At 39.4% G+C, this 16,737-nt stretch overlaps 1 protein-coding gene across 3 annotated transcripts in view; it reads right to left on the bottom strand.

The window, feature by feature from the left end:
• The window catches only part of ZBTB20 (zinc finger and BTB domain containing 20), a 785,132-nt gene that overhangs the window by 160,941 nt on the left and 607,454 nt on the right, over positions 1-16,737 (bottom strand). For all 3 annotated transcript variants that reach the window (XM_036849631.1, XM_036849632.1, XM_036849633.1), the window contains one exon: positions 4,848-4,887. The gene's annotated coding sequence lies outside the window, so the exon portion shown is untranslated. The remainder of the gene's footprint in view (positions 1-4,847; positions 4,888-16,737) is intronic.

The following is a 16,737-nucleotide window of genomic DNA, read 5'->3' as shown; positions in this document are numbered from 1 at the left end:
TTAGGGTTAGGGTTAGGGTTAGTGGTGGCAGTGGCCTAAGAAAGAAAGGTTAATATGAGTGTGTCCCTGAGATGTGTATCAGTGTGTTTTCATTTTAGTAATATACTTCCCCCACTTCCTTTATGAAAAGCATATGGAAAGCATGACCTAATAGGTAGAAGGGCTAAGAGAAATGCAAGCAGAGGGAGGTAATGCTCCTGGCTGTGGTAGACTGGTCTGCAGAAGTGTTTTGATTCTCTGAATTAGTCAAAAGATTGAAAAAAATAGCCACTACTACTACAGGAAATAAAAATGAGGAGGAAGGGTCCTGAAAATGGTATCTGAGCAATGAAAGACAGTGAATATTTTAAAGATCACTGAATTTAATTTATTCAACCTAAATGCATAAAAGTACAGGTGGGGACATTATTTATGCAGGTATATGCAAATCACTTTATAAAATAGGCAAAGCCCTTCTGCTTTTTATAAGTTGCCAAGGTGGTTCCTGATATTTTAAAAGCTATGCACCTTTCATGCAATTTCCTAAGAGTTGGAATCCCTCTGTCGGAATCATAGTCATTGTCAGAGCAAGTTTATTTTTTTTCTCTCCTCTGGGACATTGACAAGGCTCTCATAACCATCACAAAAAGAGTGGTTTCCACAGCGATGTGACTGGAAAAAATCACTTGGAAATCACTGAGGAGCAAGTCACAATGTTCAAAGCAGAGAACATAGGCTTTGAAAACATGAACCCATCTGACCTCTTGAATTTAGAACAGTGAATTCCTGAGCTCTGAAACATGGGGCCCGGCTGTGCATGCCATATTGGTGCTATAAGACTGGCAGTAGGTTGGCTGTGGCATGGTCTATTTCAAACTCCTTCACAGTGCCCAGTGTTGCATGTTCCCAGATGACATTTGGTTGGCAGAAGCCGGGCCTCCAAAGCTGGCAGTCTGGAATGCAGCCCACTGTGTTTTGACAAACACATAATTGACCATCTGATCACCAGCCTACGTTCTGCACTCAGGTCACTGAAGGGACCTGGGCTTTCAATAGGTCTCTACTCCTTATCTTGTTCATCTCCTCAAACCTCTCTCCAGAAAGTAATACAGAGAAGACTTAAACACACCCACAGACATCCTCTCATTTGCAAAAGAGAACATGGTACATGCAACATAAGCTGTTGAAAATTTCCTTTAAATTGTCCTGGCAGCCCAAAGTGAACAAGAGGAAAGCACACTTATGGTGAACTCTAATTCAGAAAGAAGGAACAAATATACTGCGTTGTTTCAATACCCGGCTGTGCATAAGTTGCAATTCAGCTCAATAGCTTGGAACTTCTCCTCAGAAAAGGGCAGCAATGGGAAAATGATAGGAAACTGGGACAATGATTGACTTTAGGGGGATATTATTAAGAAATGGTTTCATTTTCAGGTGAAAGAAGAGAAAAGCGGGACACTGGCAATGTCCTCTCCTTTTCTGCCTGCCACTCCCCCAAGGCCGCTATGGGAGAGAGAGACACACATCTCTGGAGAGCAGTAGGTCAGACTCAAGTTGAGGTCTCTGGTGAAGGTCCCATAAAGGTGCATTTTGGCCTGAAATTTGGCCCCAAACAACACATCAACCTTTCTCCTAGAAGGCAAGGATTATGCACGGGGCCAAGCCAGGCTGGCATTAGGCAAATGTCAATGTCTATGTCGGCACTACCGAATCGCCCCTCCCCTCCACTCCCAGCCCCACTGCACAGTTCAGGCCCTTGGTTTTCATCTTTGACCTGGTCTCCCTTTTCTCAGTCACCAGAGTGCTCTTCTTCTAAAACATAAATCTACTTAAAATTCTTCAAAGCCTCCCCAAGCCTGCTGCTTCCTGTCCAAACTTCTCTGCTCGGCATACAAGGCCCTCGTGATCTGCCTCCTGCCCACTTTCCAGCCTCATCTCCTTTGAAAGGATCCCCTTTCCGTCACCAAGCTCTAGCCACGAACTCGGGATGCGGCTGCTGCGCAGATGCCCCTGACTTCCCTCTGGCTTTTCTTCTGATTAGGATCCCCTTTTGCTTTCTCCTCCCCCCATCCACCTGGTAAACTACAATTCACTCTTTAGACTTTCAGGCCCAGCTTGGGCACCTCCCACATGCAGGCGGGCGCTCCCTTCTTGTTCCCCTCGCTACATCTTGTATATACCTCCATTCCAGTGCCTATCACATGGCATGGCCTTTATTTACTATATATCTCCCCTACTGGACTGTGGGATTTTTAACAATGGGGAGCATTTGTTATTTATCTAGCAGTTTTAGGAACTGAGCATAGTGACTAGCTTTCCATAAATGTTTGTTGACTGAAAACTGAATGAAAAGCTGTGTATGATAATCAATCAAAACCTAAGCCAAGCAGTAGTATTAGCTTTTAGAAGCAGGGTAGGGGCCTACTAGCAATCTAATGAAGGCAGAAGACCCCAGCAGTAAGGCGCTTTAGACGGTTATCACAGGGTGAAAGGAAGAGTGAGGGATAGAGGCGTGATGAAGGAATGTCTTGTTAACAGAGAATGTAGGCAGTTAATTTTCAGCCTTTTCAACATTTAGTTTTCAATATGGAAAGGTGTTGTTCTGAGAATGAACCTTAGTCCGAACTGTAGAGAGGTCTACCTTTTAAGAACCTAGTTTCTCAAATAGGGCGAGCCTGTGCTCTCTGCTTCAAGGCAGCATGGCAGGTTATAGAGGGCTCCTCTTTGCTCTGCTAAAGATTAATGGGATGAAACACTTTTGGGGGAACATCTGGAAGCTATTCAGCTCCTATTGAAATTTGTGTCAAATCCAGACTGGGACTTTGGACTAAATGCAGTGCCGAGGAGAAAAAAGTTGAACAGGCAGAATGCTGCACCTGTCTGGAGAAGGCCATTAAAGAGGCACTAGGAACCAGAAGCACTGGGGAGATAATGTTTTGATCTGTCCCCAGGGAACTTTTCTTCTCCCTTTGATGGGCACCTGGGGCACCACCTCTGGAGCCATCAGCTGTGTCTGTGGGGCACTTGAGGACAGCAGGACTGTCATAGGCCCTGTCACCTTTGAAATAAAGGCAGTCTCAGGATTGGGAACAATCTAAGCAAGCATGAAGCCTGGCCTGGGGGGTGGGAAAAGGTTAGTGGAGACGTGGATGGGCTATTAGCCCATTCAGGTCATTTGCTCAGCCCCCTCTCTGGTTAAAAACTTGGATCTCTCTAGAAGCTGCGAGAGTGATGGTTGATATAGCATAGAATCAGCTTCACATTTTCCTATGAGCCAGAGACAGCCTTTCAATTACGTTTTTTATCTCAAAGGTCTCCCCTCGATTTCTAATCTGTGACCCAGGTCTCCAGGCTGCTGCACTGCTTGTGTCTGAGGCTTGCCCTCCAGTGCTGACGTCATAATAGCTGAGCCGTGCGGGCAGAAGTGCACGGTGCTGATTCATCCCCGGTGATGTGAGGATTAATGCCTTGTCTAACACAGAGCTATTATGTGAACTGTTTTTACACAAAAGAACTGCAACAAAAATGATTTGCCAGTCAGAGGACTAGAAATATGCAGTGCTAGGTAACTGGAGTCGGGATGCAGAGACGTAAAGTGGTAACCACAAGCATGCACGCCGACACCCTCCGACGCACTGACAGACCCACTTTATCAACACCAAGAATGAGGAATAACAAGACTTGTCAGGGGCAGAGAGGACCCACCCCTGCTGTATAAATGCATTACACACAGCACCAGTCTCTGGGGAGTTTAATCAATCTCCTTTCTCTGTCAAATAAATGTCACTTTAGACTTTAGCCTTAGCATCCTTTGGAGGATTCTACTCCCCTACATATATTTGCAACTAGCTTCTAGGAATGTGAGTGGAAGCCACACGCAAGCAAAAGAGCCATGGGAACCTCCTTTCTGTGCAAATGATTGCAACACAAGAAATACCTCAGAGTGTGAAGGAGTCGGTGAAGATAGTATGTTGTGAATAAGGGACAGTGTTCACCAGAGAGTGAGAAGCAGCTGGAAGGATGCTGATAATATTTATCATGTGAGGTAACTGCCATTACCTGTAGCATCTCTTGGGTGGTGTCTCAGGTAGTGACTTTGATTATTTGGGTTCGTGGCCCCAGAATCTCTTTCAAGCAGCTCAAGGTGAAATTTATCCAAACCAACTCAGTGCAGCCTGATTTGGGCTTTAAATTATAAATGTTCTCTCTTTTCATCTGAAATCAAGTTGTGTGTTTTTTTTTTCCCCAAATGACTTTCCATCTTTTCTAAAAAAAGAATGGTACCTTCTATAAACCTCCTGGCACATGATTTCTCTCTCTCTCTCTTTTTTTTTTTTCTGGACTTTACTATTTCACATACAATTTTAGCCTAAATAACTAAAGTTTTGTACTTCAGTCTTGTACCTCCTGTAAAAGGATATTAGAAATTTTGTCCAAAAAATGACAGCTCTGATCTAGAAGTTGAAATTAAAAACTATTGGGCCTAGGGATGGGTGTATAACTGAAGAATAAATAATTGCCCATTGATTGACAGTGGAGCAAAAGCCCAACTGTGGCTGGTATCTGGCTGAAGAATGTAAGCTGTAGTTCAGAAGAGCAGTGACTTTTGCAAACAGCAGCCGTGGCTGAGTCAAAGGAAGTCTTTATATAAGTCCAGTGGCTTGGGCTGCTGGTCTTTTCAGCCCCCTCATGATGGCAACTACTACTACCACCAACAGCATTGACTCCAAACACAAAAGAAGCTAATACACACTGAAGAAGCACTGGAAACCACAACAATGTCAACTGGAGAACATGCCAATAAAGACCCAAATTTCCCAAATCTGGTGCTTTTTTTGAAAAGTAAAAAAAAAACCACTTTTACTTACATAAAGAGACGGGGCAGGCCACAAAATGACGGTCAAGGAACTGAAAATCAAAGACAAAACAAGGAATTAAAAATAAACCCAATGATACTGTGGAGAGAAGGAAAGCAAATCTAAGTTTAGACAGGACTAATTGCTCCTAAAGCATGAGCAGTGAGAGCCCATGAAAGAGGAGATTCAGCCTCGTAAAATTTCCAAAGGTGTGACCTGCTGCTATCTGACCAACACAGAAGGAGTGCCAACCTCTTTCTTTGTCAACTTCATTCTGATCGAAATCATACGAGCATTATCTAGAGCTGTGCTGTTCAATACAGTAGCCACTAGCCACATCTACCTATTTAAATTTAAAATATTTAAAATTTTAGTTCCTCAGTCTACTATTCACATTCCCAGTGCTCCACAGCCACCTGTGGCTAGTGGCTGCCTTACAGATAGAACGTTTCTATCATTGCATAAATATCTATTGGGCAGCACTGATGAGAATAGATACAAGCTTTACTATGTAGTGCATGACAGATCTTAGCTAATTTTGACAAAGATGAGTGAAACTGATACACTTCGCTTCTTTTAAGGGTAGATTTAGTATGTTTAATGCCCAGAAGATACTCTGGGAAAATTCAAAGCCTCCATGTATTGTCAATTGTTAGCTGAGGACTGCTACTGCCTTGTGTCTACCCTGTCTCACCAGCCTAAGAGTGTCCCCTCTGACAAAATGATGTTAAACAAAAGCATTTGTCCCCCAGAATGCATTTCTAGTAATGAAAACTTCAGGTTTGGGGGGAGTTGACCTTAACAGTTTCTCGTTCTATATTTCAAGTCTGATAATTCTCCTTTGTAATCTTCAACACACAAGCCAGATAAGCGATTATGGGACTGGCCTGTTTGCCACTGTTTTGATAGCTTTTCTTACAGAAGAATAAAACTGAAGTAACAGAAGATCCAGGAGAAATTAATAAACCAAACAAGGATGCTGAGAAGACAAAGCAGGTCTCCCTACCCCACCCAACTCAAATATGTCAAGGACTTAATATACACCGATTGAATTCTTGTCTCTCTGACACCATGATTTTAACCACTTCACATATGGCCTTCAGAAATATGAAAAACAAACTGTATTAAAAGAGATCAAGTAGAAGGACCTAACTAAAGCATAGAATAAGGCTAAAGTAGAAAACTGGCAATTAAGAGACTTCACTTCTCAGCAAGTTTTCTGGGAAAATGCACCATCATAGATGTTCCTCCAAAGAAAAAGTTTTTCCTTTTATGGACAAGGTGAAACCCTGTTCCATGAACATGCAGGAGTGAAGTATGGTGTTCCCCTCTTTGGACAAGAAGAGTTAAGATGAAAATCTGCAGCCTGGACCATAATGTATGCCAACACAAGAGAGGCTGGAGGTCTTCAATGTTTTGAAATTGTTTCACAAAATTGATGAGCTTAATGAAAATTTTAAGCAAGATAATTAACTTATGTATGATTCATTGAAAGTACACACAAACTTGAAATACTTACATATATATATAAAAAGACCAACTAGCCTCAACGACTTTAAAGCTCTAAGTTTTGCTACATTCTAGTCCCTTCCACAAGCTAGGATGCTAGACCACTTCATTGGTGCATCTTTTTCCTTCCTTCCTTTCTTCTTTTCTTCCTTCCTTCCTTCCCTCTCTCCTCCCTTTTTTCCCTCCCTCCTCCAACCTTTTTGAGCTTGCTTTCTTTCCCAACCCTTGAGAAAATGGAGAAAAATATGATTAGTGGTTATCTATGCAATATACTCACTTATTTTTCTGTTGCATGTTATAAACCCAGTAAGTCTCAATAATAATTATGCTCTTTTTGAACTATACTTAGTATTTATGCTCTTATATCTAAGAGCATAACTTTCCTTTCTAGGAAAGGAGTATTTATTCATAAAAGTTAATCAGTCAAAATTAAATTTTTGATGTGATCAAAAGAGATCGATGTAAACTGTACCCAGATTGATTAATACATCCAAGGTCTGGAATGAAAAGCTATCTTTCCTGGATGTCAAATGACACACAGGCTGTCAATGACAGGAATCCAAGATGGAGAGAAAAATCACAGTGTGTATGTCACAGTCTAAGACAAATTAAAGCCAAGTTAAATTGAAGATTTTATTGGATATAATTGTTGTCTTTATGTATTAATGAAAAACAATACTATCTATCCCAAATTTAATACTAAGGCTAAAAATTTAATCTCAGAGTTCTTATACAATTTATAAGCATTCATAAATGTCAAAAGGCCCCGTTTCTTGATTGAATTACAATCTGCTATGCAATTTTGAAAATATGTATTAATCTACATGGGTTTATTTTTGTTCAGTTCAAATTGTTATTTTACTGATATGTGCCCTTTCTGCCTAAGTGATATTCACCTTGTGTGTTTGTAAATTGTTTTCATCTGAAATGCAAAGAATTATCTATAATAGTTTTGCATAAGCTTAAAAACATTTGCATTAAGCATGCTGGGTTCAAAGCACAAATATCTAGCCAAGAATATAGAACTATAAAGCCCAAAATGAATCAAGACCTTAAAACCTGGCGGGGGAGGCAAGAGTAGAGAGGGGGAGAAGGGGTGATTTGTAGTGAAGTCTAATTTTAGTTTTGTGATTTCTGAGTAGAAATTATTATATAGTATCAATCTCCAAGGAACTAAAAGTATTATTAACTGTAACTTAAAGATTAGTCCATTCTGATTTCCATTTATGTTCTACGGCAATGCTTCCCAACATCTGAGGTGATACAGATCCCTATGAGAATTTCTCCTCCCAGAAATTCTTCAAAAACACCAAGTTCCAAGCATCTCCCAAAGTCCATGAAGGTCTTCCAAGAGTTCCAGGTTAGTAACCCTTGGTCTAAGGGGAGAGGGGAGAAAATGCTCTTTCAGTCCCTCTGCTCATCACCTCTAGGATGCTTCAACAAGTCGCTATAAAGTTAAAGCCAGGAGTAAATGAAATGGATAGAAAATGGATCTCTACATGGGTGAGTGTGTGTCACTAGAGACACACAGACTCCTTTACAGGACTTCCAGACTCTGACTTTCCTAGTCCCTTATAACTTCTTTTTTAAAAAGTCCATAGAGCCTTAGGAACAATGAGGTAGAGGAATAGTGAGCAGAGAAATGATAATAAGAGTTACTATTCACTGAGTACTTTGTGTGGTTCCAGGCATCTTAAGTAAATGCTTCTGAAGTTTGAATATGGGTATACCCAGGGAGGTGGAGCAGTCTGACAAGAGTGTGCAAAGCCACAAAATAAATAATAAAGACACGGCTGTCTCTTCAGAGGGTCAGTTGTCTTTGTGACTAAGTAATGTAACCTCTTATTTGTATATGTACTCATTTATCCAATAACTATTTCTTGGACGTTATAGAAAAAAAGAACAGATCCTGTTCTTGCCCTCATGGAACTTCCGGTTTAGTGAAACAAACAAGGATAAATTGAGGGGTAGAATGCAAAACGTGTATGTATCTTGTAGGGTGAAACCTGAGACCTCACTGAAAAGCCTTATTTGCAGCAGACTGTTTCAGGTGAGGTCCAGGCACCCTGAATATCGGATGCTCACCTTAGCTTGATGATCACCTCCCTGGAAGAGTTTGAAAAGCAGCATTAACGGTATATCATTTAATCCTGACTACAAGAGTAAATACTATTACTTCCACTTTACAAGAGGAAAAAGGGAGATTTGAGAAATTAGGAAACTTACCCTAAATCAGAGAGCTGCTGGGATCTGAATAAGTCTGTACCATTCTGAGGTCTACATATTTATAACCCTTAAGTTCCAGTACCTATAGGTGTTTCCCACTTTATGTTTGCCCTTGAAGTCTGGCCTCATTAAGAATTTTGTAGGCTAGTTTAAGTTTCTCCTTTGGAAGGAGACAGTTTTGGCTTGATTTGCATTCTAAATATTTCAGGGTGGTAAGGGAAAGCTACTATTGTACCCATTTTTGGGTGCAGAAGCTGAGACACTTGACAGCTGAGGTACCTGGCTGGGTTAAAAAAGGAGTCTGGGCTGTCAGTCTCTCGTTCCTCTTGACTAACTCCAAGCCTAGGCAATGGTACTCTCCAAGGGCTTTTCCGCACGTGGGATTCACACTGGCTGATAAAGAGTGACAGAAACTTTGCTAAGGGAAAATAATAGTGCAATAAAAAAATGGAAAATAAGTAATCATAACTCACAAAAACTGGTTACTTTTAGCATTGTGAATAGAAAAGGGAGAGCTTATTCATCACAAATGAATCAGAAAATTAGAATGTGTCACAGCATTGATGACAGAGCTGAGGAATTCAGATGAACTGAAGTTCAACACTTATCCTTCTATCTGAAGAGGGTAAATGATGTGACAACAGGACAGAAAAGACCTCTTAGACATGCCTTTAATCCATCCAATTTTTTTTTTTTCAACTACTTTCTCCAGCAGTTAGGTGGGTTTATATCTTTGTTTTCTATGGGTAGAGATAACATTTTAACATCCTTTTAATGTTCTAGAAGTATTGTGTTAATTAATTCTTATGTGGGAGTCATTCCAAATAGTAGGATGAAGATTTTTACCTTACTGATTTTCCTAATACCTTTCTGGCTTCCAGTGTTTTCAAAGGATGAGGCCCTATTGGATTTTTAGATTCATATGTCTCATAATATGTGCCAGCTTCATAGGTTCCTGTCAATTGATATTCCATCTTCACTCTGGATACATGATTTCCTTTATCTGACAGATTCAAGAAATTTTATGCTAGATATAATGACATTTCACGCACCCTGAATTTGGAGGTTTTTAAGTCTCTATTTTCTACCTGGCAAAAGATGTATAAGTTAAAGTCAGATGGAAGGCTTATTCAGACGTGCATACAAAACATGCTCAATTTCCCACTAGGTACTTTGGGGTCTCCTGCAAGTTTCTTGAAGTGTTTTCATTCCTTTGGTCAGTCTTAAGGAGACTGACTATAAATGCCATAAATGGTCATTCATATCTTGGGGTCTGCTTTTCAAGACCATCTTGAGAAGAACAGTAGGGAAATCACAGTGATGCCTTACCTTTCCTTAATATGCTATGATAACACAGAATGATGTCTGTCTTCAAAAACCGAGATGATGAAATCATGATCAGTAAAAAGAGAGAATTCAAAAACTAAAGTTCAGCAATTAGGTATAGGACTGTTTCTGAGCCTGAGACATTGCTGAGATACAACTTGACACTCTACCCCATCCCATACAAATCCTCTTGAGTCTTCCTGATTCTTACAGGTATAAAGCCTGAGAAATAAGAATGAGGTAGAAGCAGTAAGGCTGGGAGGGGTGGTAGGGCAGGGTGGAAGGTAGTATCAGGAACTGAATTTGTTTAATATATTTAGGATGATTTCTTACAGCTCCTAAAACAGACTTAATTTGATGGCATGATGACATTCAGGACCTCTCTACAATCTTATTCCGAACAACTTTCCTTCCTTATTTCAAACTCCTAAAGTTACAGCTTTACATGTTCTAAATGGATTGGTGTACAAGACCTTTTATTATAGTACATTAATATCTTTTAGGGGATGCTGAAAAGGTCTGGTATTGTTATCATGTGGTCCAATCAAGTAGAAACACTTGGTCATAATGCTGCTCACAGCTTATTATTAATGCCATTTGGTACAAAAAAAGTTGTGCCTATTATAGGACAAACTCATCCCAAGACTCCTTGGTATATAAACACAGAAAGTAACATGTTAGTGCTACAGAGGGCTTTGGAATAAATATGGGCACAGCAGGAGGAAGAAACATCCAGATCAGTGTGAACAGAAGGCTGTCTTTACTCAAATGGTTCCCTTGAATTTTTTTTAATACAAAGGGAAAAATTATAACACAAAATTTATATCGAAAGATACAAATTAAGCAGGTACTTTCACCCGATGGTCTGTTAGATACTAAACCAAGAGGACAACGTGGGCACAGTCTGTGTTTTAAAGACTTGATAAAAGCTTTCCATAATACAGATTGGAAAATGTTACTTTTGTCCTTGTCACCACCAACTATTTGCTTAAGAGCAATCCAAGATCTTTCACGATCTGGCCCCAATCCACCTCTCTTGTTTTTTCCCCACCACTGCTTCCTTACGTACTGTAACAGGCTATTTGCTCTCCCTGAACATGCTCAGGACACCTCTGCCCCTGAGCCTTTGCTAACAGTTCACACTAGAATCTCCCAAGCCTAGAACAGTGTCCTAAACACAGCATGACACTCCAATGTTTGTTGAATAAATGCTGTCCATCTATTTTAGGAGACAAAGATGATAGAAAAAAGTTGTTAAATCAGTAAACAAATAGCACCAGAGAGAGGGCAAGGAAAAGTTAATTTTAGTGCATTTTAGAGTGGGGGGCAAAATGAGCCTTTAAGATTAAGAAAACTGATGCTCTTTATTCTTGGGTCTAGCCAATGCTATGAGTCAGTTACTTTTTTGGGAACAAGTTTCAACCTCAAGGTTAAATGAACACAAATGCTCTGTCCATCAGCATATAATGAAAAAGCTGTGGCTATTTCTACATCGGCACAGTGAAATTAAAATATGCAGTGCCTTTCTCAGGGGCATCATGTATGACAGAACTTTTTAAAATAGTCCCCTTTGCCACTCTTGTACAGAAAGAGCTATAGAGATAAAAGTAAACGTTTAAAAAACTGGAATAATTTCACTTAAGAAAGAAAGAGCTGAGGTGTATCTTCATAGTTTTCTGACTATAAGAAGAGTTGTTATAAAGAGAATAATGATAGGTATTTTTGTCCTAGGGCGAAATGATATTAAACTGTCCAGTGAAGAATTTAAGTTAAGACTTAAGGATGAACATCTTAAATGTACAAGTGGTAAATAATCAAATAGATTGCTAAGAGCTGTTATGAAATTTCTATCTTCACGGTTATTTAAAAGTAGGAAAGATCCTCATCTATTTCGGATGGAATAAATACAGCTCTGCCTCCAGTCAGGAGGGTGAATTCAATACTTCTCTAGTCTTGTTTTGCTCTATATGACTACAAAATCCTATAACATGCTGACTCCCAAAATTGTACAGAATCACAACACAGTTGAGTAAAATACATTTTATGGTTAGACGAGGATAAGGCAACACAGAAAGTCTGTAAGTTACTAAATTCAAAATAGTGTATATAGTGCTTATGTATTGATTCAATTTGCCAAGTGTATATTAATTACTCAAATAGAATTGAGCAAAAATATACTTGAATCTACTATGGTTTTAACATAATGATTAGCTACAGTAAAACATTCTAACAATTAATTCTTTCACGTCCAAGAAATTTAGCTGAATATTTCATAAACCTGTTATGAATATGCATTTAAATTCAATATCCAATTTTTTTTTAAAGTTAGAAAAAAGACCAGAAAATAATGTAAGAATTCACTGTTATTATTCCCAGGACTATCTTCAAAGACATCAAGAGAACCAGTGAACAAATACTTTTAAATGGCCAAAATGGGCTCCATATGACTAAGAATGTAAATCTGATGACAGACTCAGGGAAAGCTCTAACAGGGGCGGCAAGTTACTGGCTTTCTTATCTATTTACCTTGCAGCTTTGGAGCTCAGCAGAAGTGTCCATTACATACGGCACACAGGATTAGATGAACAGTTTCAATGACCTTGTCTGAACCAAATTCATTTAAAGCAGTTTGCCACATTTCTTAAATAGAAGATGAGCCCTTTCTATCTATGGCCCAGATTTGGACTGGATCACTGAACTATTGCCCAACTCTTATAAGCAAAGCAGTAACATGTACCAATCAACAGGCAGCCCATAGCAGAGGCATCAGGAAGGTCAAAATACACACACATAAGAAATTGGCAGTACATTATAGAAGAAAGCTATTTCTAAAGATGGACTTTGGCTACTAAAGCCTTTGAGTGTTATTCAACCTTTGTTAGGAAAAAAAATCAGTCCCCATGTAACTTGTAAAGATCTGGTTAAAAAAAGAGATTGAGACAGAGAAATGTAGTTTTATTTTGCAAACCATTATTTTCATAAGGACACAAATCAGAGATAAACTACGCCAATTTCTTCATAGCTGACTTTTTATAGGATATTATTCTAGTCTTCACTAATGACTTCTGGAGGTTGGTTATTGCTGTAATCAGGAGCTGGGAGGATAGACGTCTAAGACCTTTCAAGAGAAACATTTTGTTCAACATCAGTACAGAAAATAAAGCCAGCATTAAGCTGACTTTGACCACCTAACTAGGATAATGGTTGGTACATGTAGCCATTGCTTATGCTGTTTCGAATGTCAAGAATGAATTGAGGACACGGGGAGGGGGAAGGGTAAGCTGGGATGAAGTGAGAGAGTAGCAATGACATATATACACTACCAAACGTAAAATAGATAGCGAGTGGGAAGCAGCTGCATGGCACAGGGAGATCAGCTCGGTGCTTTGACCACTTAGAGGGGTGGGATAGGGAGGATGGGAGGGAGATGCAAGAGGGAGGGGATATGGGGATATACATATGCATATAGCTGATTCACTTTGTTATACAGCAGAAACTAACACAACACTGTAAAGCAATTTTACTCCGATAAAGATGTTAAAAAAAAAAAAAAGAATGAACTGAACAGCAAAGGTGTCAAGCTAACCAGCAACTGGAATTTTGAAAGCCTGTGGTACAATAAGCTGATAATGTTGTTGTTAGAATTCATAAAGCTTACTCCTGGCTCCCTCCCTCCATCCCTTCCTATTTCTACATCCACATTCCTATCATCAGGCAGTTGAAGAAAAAGAAACAAATGTGACCTGGACTGCCTCTTTGGGGACACACTCAGTCAGCTCTCCATCCTCCTCAACCCCAACCTGCTCTCAGTTATCTGAAAAGTTATTAATTTAACTGCTTTTAATACTTCTTCTTAGGGGAACTGTCATTTTCTTAACTGTCTCTACAAGATCCAAATGCAGGTTTTTCCAAGGTAATGAAGGAGGTATTTGGTGATTATGTGTTTGTGTGTGTGGTGATGGTGGTGGAGGTGGATTCTGCTCTGCACTCTACAGATTGTTCAGCTTTACTGCCCAAGGGCGTCACCTGATTCTGCATCTCAAGAAGCAATATTGCCTATAGTTTAACTGCAGATAAAGATACATACATATACATGTATATATCATATATATGTGTGTGTATATACATATTTCCTTTTGGAAGTTATAAACATTGTGGGACTTTCTGTCTATACACTCTGTGAAGTGTTCCTACTGATGTCAGAGTAATTTAGGCAGAAACATAAGAAAACATAAATGGTTTGCTCTGAAACTTTACAAACATGTTCTTTGTTAGTGATTTCCTCCTGGTTAATCTCCATTGGTTCCTGGCTCTTAGGAGCATGTGCTCAAGGAGACTTTTTCACAGTATCTTTCTGCCTCAGAAAACCCTGTGGGTGAAATTTACTTACAAACACCTGAATTCTTGTATTCACCTATTAATGATCTAGGAATTGAGGATGTTTCCTGTCTGCCCTTTCACCTTCCACTTCATGAAAGGATTAGACTGTAAACAACCTAGAGGAATCCTTCAGGCCAAACCCTGGCTGAGCTTATCTCAGCAGGCAGGGAACCCGTGGAAGCCTGTGAAACACAATTATGAAAATAGAAAGAATTCACCCATATTTTCAGGAAGAAATTATGTTGTTTCCAAGATGAGACCTAGAAAATAAGGCACATTAAAAGAAACTGAGCAAGACATGAATTTAAAGATTCAGCAGAGGTAAATTTCAGAAAGTGCCCAATTTGCTAGAGCCCTCCTCAAGCCGCAGGTTCATTTTCAGGATCTGACAGTGGCCTGCCCAGATATTTCAAGTGAGGTCCACTCGTCCCTGACAAAAGGCAGTGAGTATTTCTCACCTCCAAAGGCAATCAATTTGTGCCACGGAGTCTGAAGGTTCGTGGCTTTCTTTTACTTTTAGAAGTCTGTACATGTGTGGTTCCTCTGCATGAGTTGGTCCTGAGGAAGTGATCCACCCACAACTCTACAGAGCGAATTAACCCCATACTGAGCTTTTTTTTTTTTGTTTCCCCTCATTTCACACACCTACTCAATGTTTTAAATGACCCAGCAGTAGCATGATCAGATGATTTTTTTTTTCTTCTCAGTGAGGAAAGCCTGGTGGTGGGAGAGCTGGGACATATCTGCTCTAATTCAAAACAGAAGTGTGGCCCTAAAACATTACCAAATAACATTTTACCAGCAGTGCAGAAATGCTCAAATATGCTTGAATGAAACCCTTTCATGCTATTCATCCAACTTACTGAAGTTTCTATTTTAAATAACAAATAATACATAATAAATACTGAGGTAGAGAAGTTTGAGCTATATCCAGAAAATTTTTTAAAATCCCATTTTACTGGAAAAAAATTAAAGAGACCCACAGCCTCCTTCCTCATCTTTAACAGCTTCAAGAGAAGGGCCAATGAGAAGAACGACACAACCCATCCTTTTTCCATTTCAAGGAATAGGCTCATGTTTTTCCAGATTTATTTTTGCCAAAGTGAATGTCTTGAAAACTCTAAGATGATCGCTGTTTTCTAACTTTTCAAAAAAGAAAAGAAAAAAGTGAACATGATGATGGTGGGTGATTTAATGGAATCAGCTTGTCAACATGATGAAACTGAAAAAGCTTTTACAGAATATGTCCACATGCTAAAATAAAAAATCTTTAACATAATGTATATAGTGTAGCGTGATTTTTGTTATGGCAAAAGAAGGGAATATCATTAATTTAGACAGTAAGTGTAAGGTTCTGCTAAAAACTCCACGGATAAATCATAGAAATACATCTTGGCCAGACAAATGGAGCCAGACAAGTTCTAGTTCTTTCAGAAGCTATCAAAAGAGCCATCAGATTTTAAGTCTGTCATCTCTGGTATGTGATAAGAAAAATTCTGAGCTATTTCCCTCAGTTATACTAGAATACAGCTTCAAAATTTTAACGATTTATACATAAATGGACAAGAAAATGACCTCTCCTGAATGTCCCATTTTAGGCAAACTATCAGACCTCTCTCATTCTCAAAAGTAAGTGTGGCAAATTGGCTCATTTTGGTAGGACTTGGCCATAGAACATGCACATCTTGTGTGAACTTTCAACCTCTCTTTCTTTTGCAGAGTGATTTATGCACACACTATTTGATGCCCAGGAGTTCTGTAATTCTTAGCACAGTAGTCAGTAAGTACAAGGGAAAACCTCTCACATTTAAAATTCATGTTTGAAGTGTCTTAAATCCTATGCTTTTGAACTGAAGGCCTTATGAAAGTTCTAAAACACATTCACTACTTCCCCCTAAGCGTCTTATAGGTATGGCTGCCAACTGAAAGTGTTAGGTTGGTAAAACTGGTTCAATAGGCAAAAAAGAGGGTCCAAATGAGACAGTGCTTTTATTTACACTGGTTGGAAATTTTATATTTGATTTATAGCCCAAATCAAGCTCTTACGTCTGTGCCTCCAGCCCTTGGCTGGAACTGCTTCATCTGGTCAACCTATAGTAGGATTGTTGTTATGATTTCAAAGACTCCTGCCCATCACTGATGCTAAGGGATTCTAAAGGACTTACCATAGTCTGCGAGCCCCAATCCCTCACTACCTCTCTAATCTCATTTCTCATCACTTGCATGCACAATTGGTCCAACTGCAACAGAATATGGTTACCTAAGTGGAACAAGAACAGGAATGTGAACGAGGATTGAAATGAATAAATTAAAAACAATCAGTGACTCTATGCTCTTGTGAAAATTTAATTCTCTCATTGGAGAGACACCTGTGTTTGTAACTGAGACTAAGAAAGTGTATGAACTTTCCTTGAGAATTGGTTAGATAAGGGAGAACATGCAAAGCATTGTCCAGATGGCG

This window comes from Balaenoptera musculus, chromosome 4 (genome assembly GCF_009873245.2).
Source record: "Balaenoptera musculus isolate JJ_BM4_2016_0621 chromosome 4, mBalMus1.pri.v3, whole genome shotgun sequence".
Classification (NCBI taxonomy): Eukaryota; Metazoa; Chordata; class Mammalia; order Artiodactyla; family Balaenopteridae; genus Balaenoptera; species Balaenoptera musculus.
The sequence above is the reverse complement of the archived record's forward strand: the minus strand, read 5'-3'. Positions and strand labels throughout refer to the sequence as shown.